The sequence below is a fragment of the Mytilus galloprovincialis genome, chromosome 14 (genome assembly GCF_965363235.1).
Source record: "Mytilus galloprovincialis chromosome 14, xbMytGall1.hap1.1, whole genome shotgun sequence".
In the NCBI taxonomy this organism is placed as follows: domain Eukaryota; kingdom Metazoa; phylum Mollusca; class Bivalvia; order Mytilida; family Mytilidae; genus Mytilus; species Mytilus galloprovincialis.
In genome coordinates this window covers 37,964,223-37,981,263 of record NC_134851.1, presented here as the reverse complement: position 1 = coordinate 37,981,263, position 17,041 = coordinate 37,964,223, and the positions used below count along the sequence as shown (strand labels likewise).

Genomic DNA, 17,041 nt, shown 5'->3' with positions numbered 1-17,041 from the left:
ATTTTCTTCATTTTTGATTTATTTTGCCCATTATTTTGATAACTTAATATTTTTGCATCTCATTATTTTCCATTCTTTATACTTTTGACAGTTTTTCTCTATTCTTTATATTTTTGCACATTATTCCTCATTTTGTAAATCCCACCAGACCATCTGTTACCGAAAAAAACAATTACTGTAGATTCATATTGTTATTCGTTGGATACCAATTTTCAATACAGCTCAACCACGAATTTAAATGTTCAACGAAATACAAATTTAAGGAGGTACATGTAGACCTAGGTTAAGGGAAATAACTCTTAAAATCATCATTACGTTTGTGTCAACCATTTTCAAAAATATATTCTAAGCTTCTAGGTTACATAGATTATTTTCAATCTGTTTCAGGTAAATGTTTAAAATACATTGATGAACTTGACTTTTACTAGGTTGGTCCCCTCCGTACAACATTCGGTATGCCTTCGGAATATACAAATATTAACGGTCGGTATGAGATAATGATGGCCTTGAACTTGAACGTTTCGGTTCCCGGTTTGACGACGTTCACATACGGTACCAGTTAAAATGGCGTTAAACGTCAGACTGAAGTAATTTCTTGATCAGTTCGTGGAAACATCCCAAACTCATTAATTCTTGATTTTATAACAGGGGGAAACATAATTATATTGAAGCAAAGGCTTTTTATTGGGCATCCGCAAAATACCAAATATGATATTTTACCAGCTCTGATTGATATAACTGAGCTAATTCTATAGAAATCTATTGCATCATCATATATTTGATAACAAAAAAAAATAATATATACAATATGACATAGACAATCGCATAGCTCCAAAAAATATTGCTTTCGAAATAATAGCGTTTTATTTGAATTGCATACCATATCTTTAAATACAATAGGTTTCAACTTGGCTTCCGCTTACCAGGGACTTGCTATTCTAACGGGACTTGTCTCTATTAGTTTTAATTAATTTTATTATTATCATGTATACATTAAATTAAAATCCCGACATCCCGAAATTCGGAAAAAAAATTAGAGAATTTCAATAACGGCCGGGAAACAGACTAGACTTTTACAAACGCTTAACTGATTTAAAGAGTTATCTCTCTGAACCAAGGTCTACCCCCTTAATATCAGGTTGTATTCAGCATTTAAGCAAAACCACGAAATCACATATCCATAAAAAGGCGAGTTTTTTGGCCTTCCACGAAAATTGGTACCCACGAAAATAATTGTTTCCACAGTAGTATGATGTTGAATACATGTACAGTCGAGAATATGTTTTCGCAGTACCGAAAACAAACATGCCCACATAAAAAATGAATGGTCAACAATAAAATTTGAAAAGCTATGGGATTGTTTCAAGATTGAAACTGAATACAACCCTGGTTTGATGATGGAAGTGTTTAACGCGTTGACTGGCTTTTCAGCCCTCGCGCGGTCGGCTCGATGCCCAAAGGCGTTTGGTGAGCTACAACCCTGGAAATATTTGGTGATCCTATGATCTCCTAAAAGCGTTCCATCAAAAAGCTCAAAACCAATGACTCTAAATCCGTGGATCTATAAATACCTACAACTGCTTATAGAATATTCTCGCAGCTAAGATGCAGCAAAACCGAAAAGATCAATCCCTGTAAGACAGACGACATAAATATATTATATGAAAATCTCATTCGAGGGAATTAACGTCGCCACAGACAAATCAGAACAACTTCAAATCGATAAGTCAATAACGATGTCACGAAGTAAAACCGGAATATTCCTGCACTAACTCATGCGGGGGTCTCTAAGTTTAGTTTAAACATATTTTATTTGCTGAATTAAAGCAAAATGGATTAGACACAAGTAAATCATACTTATGAAGTCTTCTCCATAATACAATATAAAGTTACAATAATAGTATAATATAATGGACATGCATATAAAACAAACAATTTATGCAATATAATACTAGCTTTGATAGGTGAACAAAGAGGATAGAAAGTAAAAAGAGAAAAAGAAAGTTTGAAAAGTCGTATAATTCTGTGACGATGACTTGTGAATTGATGACAATGATGACGTTCCGTGTCAGTAATAATAACGCTCTACAAGGCATAAGAAATCTGTTTGACCTTTTTATGAAATTTTGAACATGTTTGAAAATTTGAATATTTCGTTCGTTCGAAAGTTCCATGTGTCCGCAAATAAATAGTTTTGTATTTAAAACAAAGTTTTCAGATAGCCAGTTAAGGTTATGGAATAAGGTTTTTCTACATAATGTGTATTTTGGGCAAACGAAGAAGTAATGGTAGACATCCTCAATATCGGACCCACAATGGCAAGAAGGATCATCTATAATATTAGCTCTAAATAGGTTATTGTTTAAGAATGAAGCTGAACATCGCAATTGCGTTAAGATTATATTTAATTTCCTTGGGCCGTACAAATAAAACGTTTCAATTTTACATAATAGACTATCGTTTTTTAATTCTTTCTTAAATTTAGAAATAGAGTCGACACTGCGAATTTTTGGATCAAGTTTATTCCATTCACTTATAGTAGAGGGAATAAACGATTCAGTAGTAAGAGAAAGTCTACAAAATGGAACAATAATATCATGACAATTTCGCAACGGGTAGTTGGTTGTACTTTGTACACAAGGAGGTACAAGATTACATAAATATTCTGGTGCATGCTTTTGGTTCATGTTATCAAACATCTGTAATTTTCTTCTCCTTCTTCTTTCAAAAAGAGATTCCCAGCCAACCTCAGAATATAAAGTTTCAGTTTTTGTAAATATTGGTAGACCTGTTACTATTCTTGCGGCCTCTGATTGCAAATTTTCTAATTTATGTGAGTAGCCTATTCCACAATTATCCCACACTTCCGTGGCATATTCAAAAATGGGTCGAATAAAAACTAAGTATAGTTTTTCTAAATTATTTCGAGATAATCGGTATTTAAGTTTACGTAGAACATTTAAGTGTTTCTTTACACTTGTAATTATACTTTCAATATGATTGTTCCATTTTGCGTCACTACTGAAATTAACTCCCAGGTGCTTATGAGATGTACTTAAAGGTATATTTTTACCATTTAGGGAAAAGCTAAGGTCTGGAGTCTCAATATTTGAAAATATCATAATTTCGGTTTTATCTGGGTTAAATGACATAAGCCATTTAGAAGACCAAACATCCAGCTCTTTCAAGTCGCGATCGATAACAGATTTAATCTGTTCTCCGTCGTTACCAGAATAATTGAATGATGTGTCGTCAGCAAATAGCCGACACAGTGAAGTAAGCTTATCAGCAATATCATTAATATATAAGACAAAGAGCAGAAGGCCCAGAACTGATCCCTGGGGAACACCAGCTGAGACATTACAGTAGGAAGAAGACGAGTTATTTAATACTACTCTCTGTTTTCTGTCGTGTAGATAATGCTGAAACCAATTCAATACGTTTCCGTCAACACCATACGCTTTCATTTTACATATAAGACCCCTATGCCAAACTTTGTCGAAAGCTTTAGAGAAGTCACAGAATACAACACAGTTTATATCTTTTTTTTCCCAAGGAGTTTAATATGCAATTATATATTTCTAGGAGTTGATGGACAGATGAATTTTTAGGGAGAAATCCTGATTGATACTCATAAATTAATTTATTAGCTTTTAAATGATTGTATAAGTGCTTAAACACAACTCTTTCCATAACTTTTCCTTCACAACTAATTAAGGATATCGGTCTATAATTTGATGGCAGAGATGAGTCTCCCTTTTTGAAAATGGGTATCAGATTTGCTATCTTCCAGCTAGTTGGGTATATCCCCTCTATTAAGGACTTATTAAATATAATATGGAGCGGAACTGCTACCTTTTCTGGACACAGCTTTAGCATCTTATGACTGATCACATCAGGACCAGATGCTTTGTTTGGATCTAATATCTGAATAATATCTATTATTTCTTTTATATTTACTTGGATGTCTGAAAACTTACTATTATTTTTTGTATCAAATTCGGACAAATCAGCATGATCTTCATCTAGCTTTGAAATCATATTAAAATATTTGTTTAACAAATTACATTTCTCCTCATCTTCATATACAGTATCATTCAGTTCATTATCATTTATAATATTTTGGAGAGGGGGTATGGTTTCTGAACCTTTTTTGGATTTAATTAACGTTTTCATTAATTTCCAATACGTTTTTGAGTTTGAGGGTTGTGTCGATATTAGACAGTCCAAATTTGTTTCAAAATTTTCTTTGGCAATTTTTTTCATATTATTTACTTTATTTCTCTGTTTTTTTGTACTTCATAATATTATTTTCACAATTATATTTAATCGCTTTTTCCTTAATCTATCTCGAATTCGAATTTCACGTCTTATGTCATTATTGAACCAGTGTTTGTCATTATGTCGTACAGTTCCTATTTTAGTAGGAATGCATTTTTTAGCTATTGTAAAACATTCACACATCTCATTAGTGGTTTTACTTTCGGGAAGCATAGTATTCCAGTCTATTTCGTCTAATTTCTCAGCAAATTTGGATTTATCAGCCCGATCGTATAGCCATATTTCTCTTTTAAAAGATTTAAAGTCGGACATTGGACATTCGAGAAATGCAATAGGTGCATCATGATCACTAATTGCAGATGGAGTTTTTAGGACATTTGAAAAGGAACATGACATAGAGTCACTAATAATAATCGGATCTAGCAGAGTGCTACTATGGTCCGTTACTCTAGTAGGTAATTCAATAACGTTGGTTAAATTGAACAAATTTAATGTGTCAAATAATATCGCTTTTTGCCAATCAAATATTTTTTTTATTTGTAAAGATCGGGTATTAACTACATAAAACAATTAGTTTTGAAAATTTTTTGTTCACATTGACCTAAATTCGGTGTTGTGTTAGAGTAACTCACACGTAAAATGGTGAAAAATGCTGGGTTCCTTCGAATTGACGGGTGTGTCACTGCCTTTGAAGTTTGCTTCTCATGATATGAATGCTAATAAACTTTTTAGGCAGGGACCGGTCAAAATTTATACATAGCTGAGATGATTCCCAAGGACCAAAAAATGTTTGTATAATCATAAACTTATGTATTATATCTATTGAATAAATTTGGTAGTCTGTATCCATTCTCAATTTTATTTTTAGAAGTACTTGATTTTCCACTAGGTGATGTTGACCACAAATCGCCAATGAGACATATTTATTACTTTCGCGGTCTTTATCAATGATCTAAATAGATACTAATGTCTTGTTTTCCCCAAACAGATAATGTTCTCTACAGATTTCTATACTTTTGCGGTCAGTCAAAGCTTTGATGTATCACTATTTTATAGTATTTCGATAGACACGTGCATAGTATGAAAGAGATATTCTGGACATTAAGCTGTTCTTCATCTAACTATAGAGTTTCAAATGCACATGGAATCTTGGGTCATTAAAGGTCTTTCACCTCAAGGATTTCGGGATGATTGACATGAATAAATGTTAGCTTACATATAATTTAGGCGTGGTTTATTCGTAATAGTTATCCCATGAGGACGCGGTGTGTTAGTGTAAGATCATCCCGATGGCCGGAGGCCAGAGGGTGATCTTACACTGACACACCAAGTCCGAATGGGATAACTATTTTACATCCCAGTTATTCTAAATTAGTTAAAAAAAACTTTTACACTTCATAAAATGTAGTTAGAACGCCACACAATCCTTATTATATACTTTATATATCATTATATAGTATATACCTTTAATGAGCCCCAGACACAATGATTAAGTATGTTTAAATGACGGTATGTTTCTATCCAGTCGTCCTGGTGTAGGGGTTTGAGTCGTGGGTTGAAATGCTAAAGGTCTTGAGTTCGATTCCCAGCATATACACTGGATTTTTTTCTACATAAATTTTGATAGTTAGTCTTTTCTGTATAAATATTTCTAAGTTTTGTGGATTAGGCATTCCCGCCAAAATGTTACAAAACACAGGAAAGCATGCAAAGCAAAGAAACTCAGGCTGGGGTGATCTGGTAGGGGCGATCCGGCTCAGATCACCCCTGGTAGAACAAAGGGGCTGGGATGTAAGTGTAAAGAAGCTCGTGTCTGTGTCTGCATGTGCTACTTTTATTGGTTGTTCCTTATTTAGAAGAGATACACGTGGCAGAACTCATCTTTGATCATTCTGTTTGTATAGAAGGATGCTATTTTATATTGTGATGCAAATCTTTTCTTTAACCGCCGCCTTCCCCACCTCACGCTTTCTATATATCAATGATCAGGGAATTATTTCAGCTTTTGGACATTAATGAAATTTTATTGTCTCAGACTGGATCTATAAACCAAATTTTTCTTTAGTTTTATTTATATATCCAACTGTTTTCAGAGGAAATCTAACAAGTGCAATATATACCATATGCCTGAAGCTAGATGTGGAATTTTTCTGTTTTAAATGCAGTTATCAAAATTTTAGATGTTTTTTTAATGACATTACCATATTACCCCCCCCCCCCCCAAAAAAAAAAAAAAAAAAAAACCTCCACCACAACACCACCACCGCCACCACAACCACCACCACCGCCACCATCACCACCACCACCATCACCACCACCACCATCATCACCACCACCACTAATATTTCGTAACCCTTTAGAAGTAAATTTGTGTAACAACTTCATGGAAAAAATCTATTTACAGTGAACGGAAATATTATGTATATCCATTGATATCAGCGCACGTCTAGTATATATACAGTACATGCAAGTATTGAGCTCATTGTTGAAGCGGCCAGTTTTGCTTTTTTTATTTCACTTTTTTTTAGCGTTTTCGCTTTTGCGTCCATAGATACGTTTTCGTGTTTTAGACTTTTAAATTGGTCTAATTTGGCTTCCATAAAAATGTGAATTTTTTTAAAGATTTATAAATTCAACATTAAAAAGATATATGTGTTTGGGGTAAAAGATAGCAGGTTCTATGTGGTATTTATTCAGATTTCCGTTGTATTTTGTTCACATTAGTACAAAAATGGCTAACCATGATTAATCCAACCCGAATAGGCATTATCTATATGAGTGGTGTGTAACTGAAGAAACGAAAAATATTATCAGTTGAAGTCCACAGTAATTATGCTAAAATGAAAATTTGCATAAATTATTGGGTCGTAATAAGTGTAGCATGAAGACAAATGATTCGTAAAATTACCCATAAACACCTTTAAATGTTATAAAATTCGTTACAAATATACTGTTTGTAATTATTATTAGTTTTTACAAATGTCAATTTTCCTGTAATTGGTTATTTTTTAAGTATATGGGGTTCATTTTTGACATAAATTATAATGAAAAGATAATTAGCCAGAAAGTTGGCGAACAAATACCTATATAACCTCTTACTCAATAAAGTTTGTTTCATTGTGAAACTAGAGACATTCAGTAACAAAGATGGGTATTATTTATATAGTTTTATCGTTTTTATTATTTGGAAGCGTTTACACATCGCTTGAATATAACAAGGTAAACTATATTTTATAACATAATCTAATTGTTAGATGTTATTGGGTTTTTAGTTTTTTTTGTTATCTGTTATTGTGATAATGTATTTGCTGTTAACTGTTATTGAAAATTGGAATGTTAACATTTTTGAGACAGCCATGCAAAATTCGGTAGAAATTGAAGATCATTGGACATTGGAGTCTACCACTACTAATATGTTGGTCCCGTATTCGGAGAAGGATTCCATTAACATATAACCATCACAGAAGTGAGGACCAGGACAATTCCATTATATCTTATGATTATCCTTCGTAAAAGCTTTTATATTATATGGTACATACATGTAGACTCAGCTCTTTTCAAAGCAGAACCAACTACATTATACAATGAAAGTTCCCACCTTGTACTAGGTTCCGAAGCTGCACATAACTCATTACAATTAAAGATGTATTTCAACTTCAAGCCATAGTTCCCCTATTAAACTATGTATTCTACTTACTAGTAGACTTGGTACAATCAAAAACCTGATACAAATTTGTTCAAATAAGGCCTTTGAAAATAGTGGAATAAATTACTTTTGGAGTGTCAAAATTGGTCCTACTTGATAAATTGCATGCTTATAATTGGTGCTTTTGATTTTTCTACCCTATATACAACTTTGCCTCATAGTCTTATTCAGAAAAATTCACACACCTCATTAAATGGGCATTTAGAAAAGTCAGAATGCGAATATATATATATTCAAACTCTTTTAGGTCATTTTTTTAATAGCAACAAACACAAGAACTATATGTCAATTGGACCTACTTTGATACCATAACTGCCCTTGAATTTTTACTAGATATAATTTTTGTCCCTTTGACGTATTCCTCATTTCCATTCGCAATTTTATTACACATTATTTAAATTACAAACATGTGTGAGTTTCGATATTTGTACAAAAATAAATGCTGAAAAAAGTATTCCAGAACAAATAAACAGCTACGCCATGAGTGCATGATACGCCCGTCACCTTTTTGAAATATTCGATAACTTATCAATGTCATATCAGATATCTATAAAAATCAGTCAATATATATCATGTATATAAACAATACATCAAAGTTTCATGAGAACTGCAGAGAACATTTTTGAGTTATTGTCTGAAAACTGGAAAATACCATCTTTTTTAATGAATAAACCCCTTAACTGAATAACATTAAATCGGAAATAAAAAAAATCGAAAGGGCGCTAACAACAATAGACTTAAACTATTCAGAAAAGTTTCATGAGAACTGCTAAAAATGTGTTTGTGTTAATGTCCAAAAACTAGAAAATCCCCCTTTTAATTAATAAAAATCCTTAACACGGAAACGTAAAATCTAAAATTTATAAAAATTGAAAGGGAGCTCATGTCAATAGATATAAACAATTTACCAAAATTCCTTGCAAATTTGTAAACGGATTTTTGAGATATTATCAGAAAACTGAAAAAAAAACACCATTTTTATTGAATCAAACCCCATTACTCAGAAACTTAAAATATAAAATTTACAAAAAAAAAAAAAAACAATAGGGAGCTCACGTCAATAGATATAAACAATTTCCAAAGATTTTATGTAAATTGATTAAAGAATGTTTGAGTTAATGTCCGACATGTTGACGACGGACGGACAAGAATATACCAAATACATATCTAGATACATAATTCTGAAAACCATGTTCATAGAAAATGGAATTCATAACAAAGGATTATACCCGTAATAAGAAATACTGGATTTGTCAAGGACCCGACTTATTTTAATATTTCATTTACTGTTATCTGTTTTTGTCCATTTTAATTCCTTGTAATCTGTTATAAGCCAAATCAATTTGCTGTTTTGCTGTTATATGGACCCCCCTTGCCCCCCCCTCCTTTAAGAATGCAACTGATAATATAATGTCATCACGTCAGTTTAATTTGTTTTCAAATTTCCTTTTATTCTATGTACAAATGAGTATACGACAGTTACCACTTTACATGCACTAAATTTTACTAAAACTAATTCATTTCTTTGACTAACAAGAAAACAACTGGTAATAATTAAGGGGCTCGCGGGTATAAATCGATTTTTTTTTCTATAAATGAACTTTATCATATGCTTAATTAAAAAATTAAATAAAAAAATGGGGTCACCGTTCATTTAAGCTCAAAATTTGCCTTTGAAAGAAGCATGCATTTTTGTTAAGCTACTTTTTTTCTGTTGAACTAATAGGAGAAATATAGGTAATATCGAAAAAAAAGAACTTAATTACAGAAATCGTCTAAATTTTACAATTGTAAGGTTCAAGTAAAGCTTATTTGAAAATATTGATAAGAAATATAAGTCACCGATGAGTTAAAAAAGATATTTCAATTTTAATGCCAAAAAAATGGCATTTTTTGCACGAAAGGGAGATAATTTGGAGCTGTTTAAATGATGTTAACATTTTAAAAGTCCTCTGGAGCCAAAACGAATCGATTTGTTTGGTTGATTTTTGTACCATATCATAAAGTAACAATTTTCTGAAATTTTTGTACCCTCGAGCCTCCTTAAATTCACAGGCGCTTGGGTATATGATACAGATTTGTTTTTGGATTTTTTTTTGGCTGAATAAAATATTCAATTTTCTATATTTATAATACATATCTATCACTTCTGTGCATGTCTCACCTAGTTTCGAGTGATTTAAACGACACAAAGAAAATACCCAATTTTACTATCCATACTAAGAAACAAAGTATTCTAAGTATTTGTTGGCAAGTCAGACATCGTCTGTTACCACACGACTTGCACCATCCTGCAGTTGAACAGCTTTTATTAGACATCAGCTCTCACAAATAAGTCTTTCAGACTTGCTGGTCTCCAAAAAGCTAAGACAGGAGGTTTGGAAAAGATCTTGGATAATTTTGGGTGCTTGGCAATAGTCTGCCAATTGGCACAGATCAAACGTGAAAGGTAAGTAAAGGCGGGATTGTATGTTAAAACAAACGGAACTATTTCGCTGCACCTCTTCTGTTTGTACTGTAATAGGTCATTGCGGCTGTTATTGTTAGCACGCGCAAACCCCTTATCTATGTCCCATTTCTTATAACCTCGTTTAGTCAAAAATCCGCGAAGTTCCTATTACCGTTTAGTGTCAGCCTCCTCAGAGGAGCAAATCCGCTTTACTTTGAGAGCTTGACTGTACGGGATACTTTTTGTACAGTGTTTGGAGTGACAGCTTTGGGGAGAAAGGTACTGATGTTTATCTGTAGGTTTACAGTTGAGGTCTGTTGATATGACACCGTCCTTTATAAATGAAGTTGTGTCTAGGAAAGATATTTTAGAGTCGGAAATTTCGGAAATTTCATATGTAAAGGAGTAGGTCCGGTAGGGCCTAAAAATTCAGGTCAATCTGAGGACAGATTTTGACATTTTTAAAACACTTATGTGTCTACTTTAGTCGATTCAATTAGTTTATGTGAAAGATTTGAACTGATTTAGTCATTAAAGACGCTCAAATTCAAGCTTAAATATGAAAAATCTATCAAATATGCCATAATATGTCACTTTTCAGATGTTTTTTTGTCAAAAATGAAAGTGGCCGCATCCGTGTTCATTCTCAACCTTTATATATGTTATGTTTAATCATCAAATGCAACTTACATTTAAATATTAAGAATGAACACAAATGCGGCCATTTCTATTTCAGACGGAAACCGTCTAAAAATTAACCAAAATGCTACAATTTCGAAGATTTCAGTAATTCAGCATGACTTAATGATACTAGTACCCGATACATGTATTGTCAAAAACAGCCCATATTTATTTAACAGAAGTATTCTAATTTCCAATAAATAGCTAAAAGTTTTCATTTTAACAATTTTGTAAAACTGCAATATTTTGGGGCCAAAAAGGGGTCTTACTGGGCCTACTCCTTTAATTGACTGATGGGCGTTGTTTGCATGTCTGATAAAATCATCCAGTTTTTGTTGGGATTCAATCCATTTCATGTCAACATCATCGATGAAATGGAACCAAGACAGAGGTTTGGATAAAAATGTTGAAGTGATTTGCTTCTCTAACTTGCCCATGAAAATATTGGCGTAAGACCAGGGGCGGATGCAGGAATTTTCGAAAGGGGGGGGGGTGCTAACCCAGGGCACCCAGGGCAAAGGGGGGTGCAAAACATATGTCCCGATACAAATGCATTGATCGGCAAAAATAAAGGGGGGTGCGCACCCCCGGAACCCCCCCTGGATCCGCCACTGAAGACGGTGCCATTTTCATCCCCAACGCTGTCCCGTTTATCTGAAGGTAAATTTTCACCATTAAAGATGAAATTGTTGCATTTCAGAACCAGAGTAAGCAGCTGGACTAAACATTCAGTAGGTGGTTTTAAAGTGTTGCGTGCATCCCATTTTCTTAACACGATTGTATAATCCGTCATCATGAGGTACATTTTTTGTATGTTGGTATACAATGAGGTGACATCTAAAGTGACAAGGAGAGTTTTCGAAGGAAGAGGGTTCATGAATTCCATTTTACGAAGGTAATCTGTGGTGTCTTGAATGTGAGAAGGAAGATTTTTTACATGAGGTCTTAAATGAAAGTCTACGAATTCTGAGATTTGCTCAGTCGGATGGCCGGTTGCGGATACAATGGGTCCACCAGGGTTGTTAAACTTCTGTATTTTGGGAAGAAAAATACAATCGACCAGGCTTTGCGTTCTCTGGTTTTAAATATCCGATTGTATCCTCATCTATGTGACCGTCATTGTGCACGGTTTGTAACGCAATAACAATTTTGGAACTAAACTCGGAAGTAGGGTCATGGTCAAGCTTCTTATAAAATCTCTCATCAGAGACGCTCTGCTTCCGCGATGTAGTTAGCTTTGTTCATTATCACAACGCCACCTCCCTTGTCTGCTGGTTTTATTACAATAACATTTTTTAGCGATTGTATGACTTTTTTTCTCGTCAGAAGAGGTGTTATAAAGTTATAAAACGACGAGTACTTGTTGTTAGCTAGATGGACAACGTCCGATTTGATTTTGTCGATAACTTCTTCCAGTGTATCAGATTTGATTGGTTTTGGCATCCATGAACTCTTCTTTTTGAAGCGCGGAATTCTGATTTCTTCCTCCGAGTTAGACTTGTCTGAGTCTTCCTCATTATCTTCCTCATTATCCTTGTCACCAAAGTATTCCTTAATTCTGAGGGTTCTGGCAAAGTTAATCAGGTCATCTTCCAGTTTCATATTATCTATGTAACTGGGCGTAGGGCAAAAATTCAAACCCTTAGATAAAACTTTAATTTCTTCCTCAGTTAAAGAGACTGTTGACAAATTGACAACAGTGTTGTTGGGATGGACCGGAATTTGACTTTTTCTTCGAAATCTACGGCTGCGAGCCTTTATATATGGTGTCAGCCCTGTATAACCACGTGTTTTCCGATAGAGATTTTGGTACTATATACACTTGGGCATGCCATTCAGCATCATCCCTTGGTGCCTCCTGCAGTCGGGTCCCTTTTTATCAACCTCATCTGCATCTGGAACGAGGATGACATGCCAGTTTTGTGCATGTATACCATGTGCGTCTATTTCTCACCTTGCCATGCAGCACCGTCCCTTGGAGGCTTTTGCGGTTAAGTAACATATCCTAAAATTTCCGTTTCATTAAATGCACTTGTTCGTGTTGGAGTGTGCCAGAGATGGATCATGTTTGTATGTGTGAGTCAAGACTCCGTGTTGAAGACATACTGTGACCTATAATGGTTTACTTTTACAAATTGTGACTTGGATGGAGAGTTGTCTCATTGGCACTTATACCACATCTTCTTATATCTAATTACATATATATCAATGACTTATACAATTATAACTATGTATGAATATATTAAGCATAAAGGATATACATGAAATTTTAGAGGTAGTTATAAAAGACTTCTTCGTTTGATTTGATTTTCCAAACCATTAATTGCTGTATTATTATTTACAGAGATTGCCACCAGTAGCCTTTGACTCGGCCATAAGTGAGCTCCCTCATATGAAGTTTGAGTCCATCACAGTAAATAAAGGACGACATAGGACTTATATCAAAGCTAACGCTAAAATGAACAAAAAACAATATTTCGACTATCGTTCTACGTGGTTTGTAGATAACATTCCTGTCCAATCTTGTAAGTAGTCGTAATAAAGACAAAATTTATTATCCTGTCAGCCATATACACTAGAATAGACAACAAGAGGTCACATTGAAAAACTTCACGGTTTGTCAAACTCGAAATTGATACAAGTCTAGTAAAATTGTGTAATAAATTCTTATTAGAGACAACCAAATATCTGACGTCAAACAAATTCTCACACTACAAAAATAATAAAAAAAATAATGAAATAGAATCGTCACCCACAGACAAGATTCCTGGCTTAGAATATATTAAAATGAACGTGTGACAGGCTTGCACTGGTGTTATGAGTCATCAAACATTCAAACGTTTTCCCGACCGGTCAAAGATTAAAACACCCTAATGACATCTTTATGACATCTTAAACAACTCAAAGTAACCAACATATATATTGAGTGAGTATTGTTTTTTTTAAATGCGTTCGAATCTTAGATAAGTTTTAACAAAACACCGAAACAAGTTACTAAAAACACCGAAACAATTTATTACGTTTACATAACATCGAAACAAGTTATTACAAAACACCGATAAAAGTTACTACAAAACACCGAAACAAGTTATTACAAAACATCGAAACTAGTCATTACAAAACAACGAAGGAAAAAAGAAGCTGCCCGATTGTCTTTGGAAGGCAACATGACTACGTGAAGCCCTCGCAAACCCGTCGTGTAGCCATAGTATAATAGTACTATGACATAGAGATTGGACCGTGGTAATGGCGAAGACAACCGGATTTGCGTAGCTTAATTTCAAAAGGGTTAATCGTTGCTGCACATCAATTGATTATATTGGTATTTTTTCCTGAACTTTTCTGATCTAGCTGCATACATATACTTATACTTGGCATGTTGCAGAGTGGTATACAGTCGTGTGTCCTACGAGTAAACTACTTAATAAAATATCTAATATCTTAAAAATTATATTTGCGTTGCCTTCGAGTGTGGATCGGGTGTCATCGTGTGACCTTCTACATGCATCGTACTTGCTTCGGCCGTTGATTGGCATTGACCATGTTCGGGGCCATCTTTACGCGAAATTCAAAATTCCTAGTCTTATGGCCATATGGTGTCAATTTTGGGACAATATTACTTCTACTGTATAATGATTTACTCTAATGTCTGTCTGCTACAACGAAATAACACGATGCTTTCTGTAATTATATACCACAATGTCTGCCTGCTTTAATGAAATAACACGATGTTTTCTGTAGTGACTAATAATGTCTGCTTGATTTAATTAAATACCGCAATGTCAGTTGTATAATGTTATAATGAAATACCTAAATAAATAAACTGGAAAGGACATTCTATTTTTAAATTTATTATTTCAATTTTGACATTTCTCAGTTCCAACTGTGAAGTGAGAAAAGTAAACTTGGAAGTTTAAACTTTAAAAGAAAGGTCAAGTTGGAAGTCATAACTGTCAACTTAGAAATGAACACATTTCAAGTTGAACTGAGAGATATCAACTTGGAAATGAGACATGTCAAATAAAAAATGAAAAGTTTTAAAAAAGAATATTTCAACCGGTCTTATGAAAATACCACAATATCTGCTTATAGAGTACGTAATTTCACAACTTTAAAAAAAAAAATTATCATAATATCAGCAATGTTTGTTTTAATAAAGAGCTAAATATGTTTGTTTCCTATATCTATATATTAACACCACCATATTTGCTTTGATATAATATTCAAGAGTAATCTTTTCTATTGTAGTTTACATTAAGAACAAGGATTTCAGCTGCTATGGGAATTCAGTGGAATATGTTGATGATGGCCGTTTGATTTCATTCGATATATCAACTTCTTTGACTCCAACTGATATTGCAAACAAAACATTTAAAGTTATTGTCAGTTACAAGCAAGATGAATTTTTATACTTAAAAAAGAAGAAGGAATCAAGACATTTCTACAGCTATCAGAACTATGAAATTACATTCAAAGGTTCTGACTTGGGTTTCACTGATGCTACCTCTTCACAAACATATGACTTTGATAACTTAGAGTTTTTCCTAGCTAAGCAATCGAGTACACGGAGATACCGAGGCATGTTTGGTTTCACCTACGACTCTGACAGTTCTGTTAATGAAATCACGACGTCGTTTGAAGGATTTGGAATCAAAACAAAACCACCCAGGTATGTGTATGATATAGCCAAACGGGATGGTAATACTACACTTATAAGCTTTTCAGAGATGTCAGTTCCGCCATTGTCCAACAAGCTAAAGATTGTCAATATTGATTTAGTGGAAGACACCAAGAAAGGGTTCCATGGTTTGTTTAAAGTAACAGTTTCTACAACTAACCGGCTTAAAGTAGATATCAAGTATGTTTTTGAACTAACAAGTTATCTTTACAATGGTTTAAGCCTCAAAGAGCCTTTCTTTCCTCTAACTGGATTAATCATAACAAATTTTGAGGAAAGTGGTAATGCAGAAAAGACTACATTAATTTGCAGAGTATTTGGTTTTAGAAATCCCAAAGTTAAACTATTCCTACGAACAACAAAGTCTGACGATAGAGAAGAAGTTACTAAGAATGTGATTCCGACCTACAATGAATATGAAACAGTTAAAACGCTAGTCTTTGTTGAAAACAGTGACAGACAGGCTGGGACATATTTTTGTGTAGCAACAGCTTGTTTATTCGGAGAAAAAGGGTTCAAAGTCGAAAAAAGAAGAACTATGTTTTTGTCATAAATATGTTGGTACTTGAATAGTACCTCATGACAAAGTCCGACTTAAAAAAAAATAATATTAAAACAATTAGAATGTACCGATATAAACGCTTCATTTGATAAATAATCTGTTCAATCACAGACCATGGTTAATTATATCAGGTTGATACTCGGCAACAACGACTTAACCAAATTGATCCCTTGCTTTGCCGAGTGTGAATTCGCATTGCTATACGACGTGGCTCGGTTTTTATCCATCCAACATTCATGTATTTAAGGTCTTTCCTCGCGAAGAGGAAAGACCTTATTGGTTTTTTTAATGTTTTGTTTTGTTTCTTTTTCTTTTTTTTTCTTCCAACATTTTTTTTCGTATGGCCTCCCCCCGTTTCTGTTGAAGTTATCAATAAAATTGAGAAAGGAAATAGGGAATGAGTCAAAGCTACAACAACCCGACCATAGATAAAGGAAACAGTACTAGTAGTATACCGAAGTTCGAAATTCATAAATCGATTGAGAAAATAACAAATCCGGGTTAAAAACTAAAACTGAGGGAAACACATCAAATATAAGAGGAAAACTACGACACAACAGAAACACAACACTAAAATGTAACACACACAGAAACGAACTATAATATAACAATGGCCATATTCCTAACTTGGTACAGGACATTTTAAGAAAAAAATGGTGGGTTGAACCTGGTTTCGCGGCTAGC

General features: G+C 33.8%; 1 long non-coding RNA gene across 1 annotated transcript; it reads left to right on the top strand.

The window, feature by feature from the left end:
• Window positions 1-7,388: 7,388 nt before the first annotated feature.
• On the top strand, window positions 7,389-16,479 carry LOC143058578 (uncharacterized). Its single transcript, XR_012973130.1, has 3 exons — window positions 7,389-7,500; window positions 13,462-13,642; window positions 15,366-16,479. It is a non-coding gene; the product is annotated as an uncharacterized LOC143058578 (long non-coding RNA).
• Window positions 16,480-17,041: the final 562 nt, after the last annotated feature.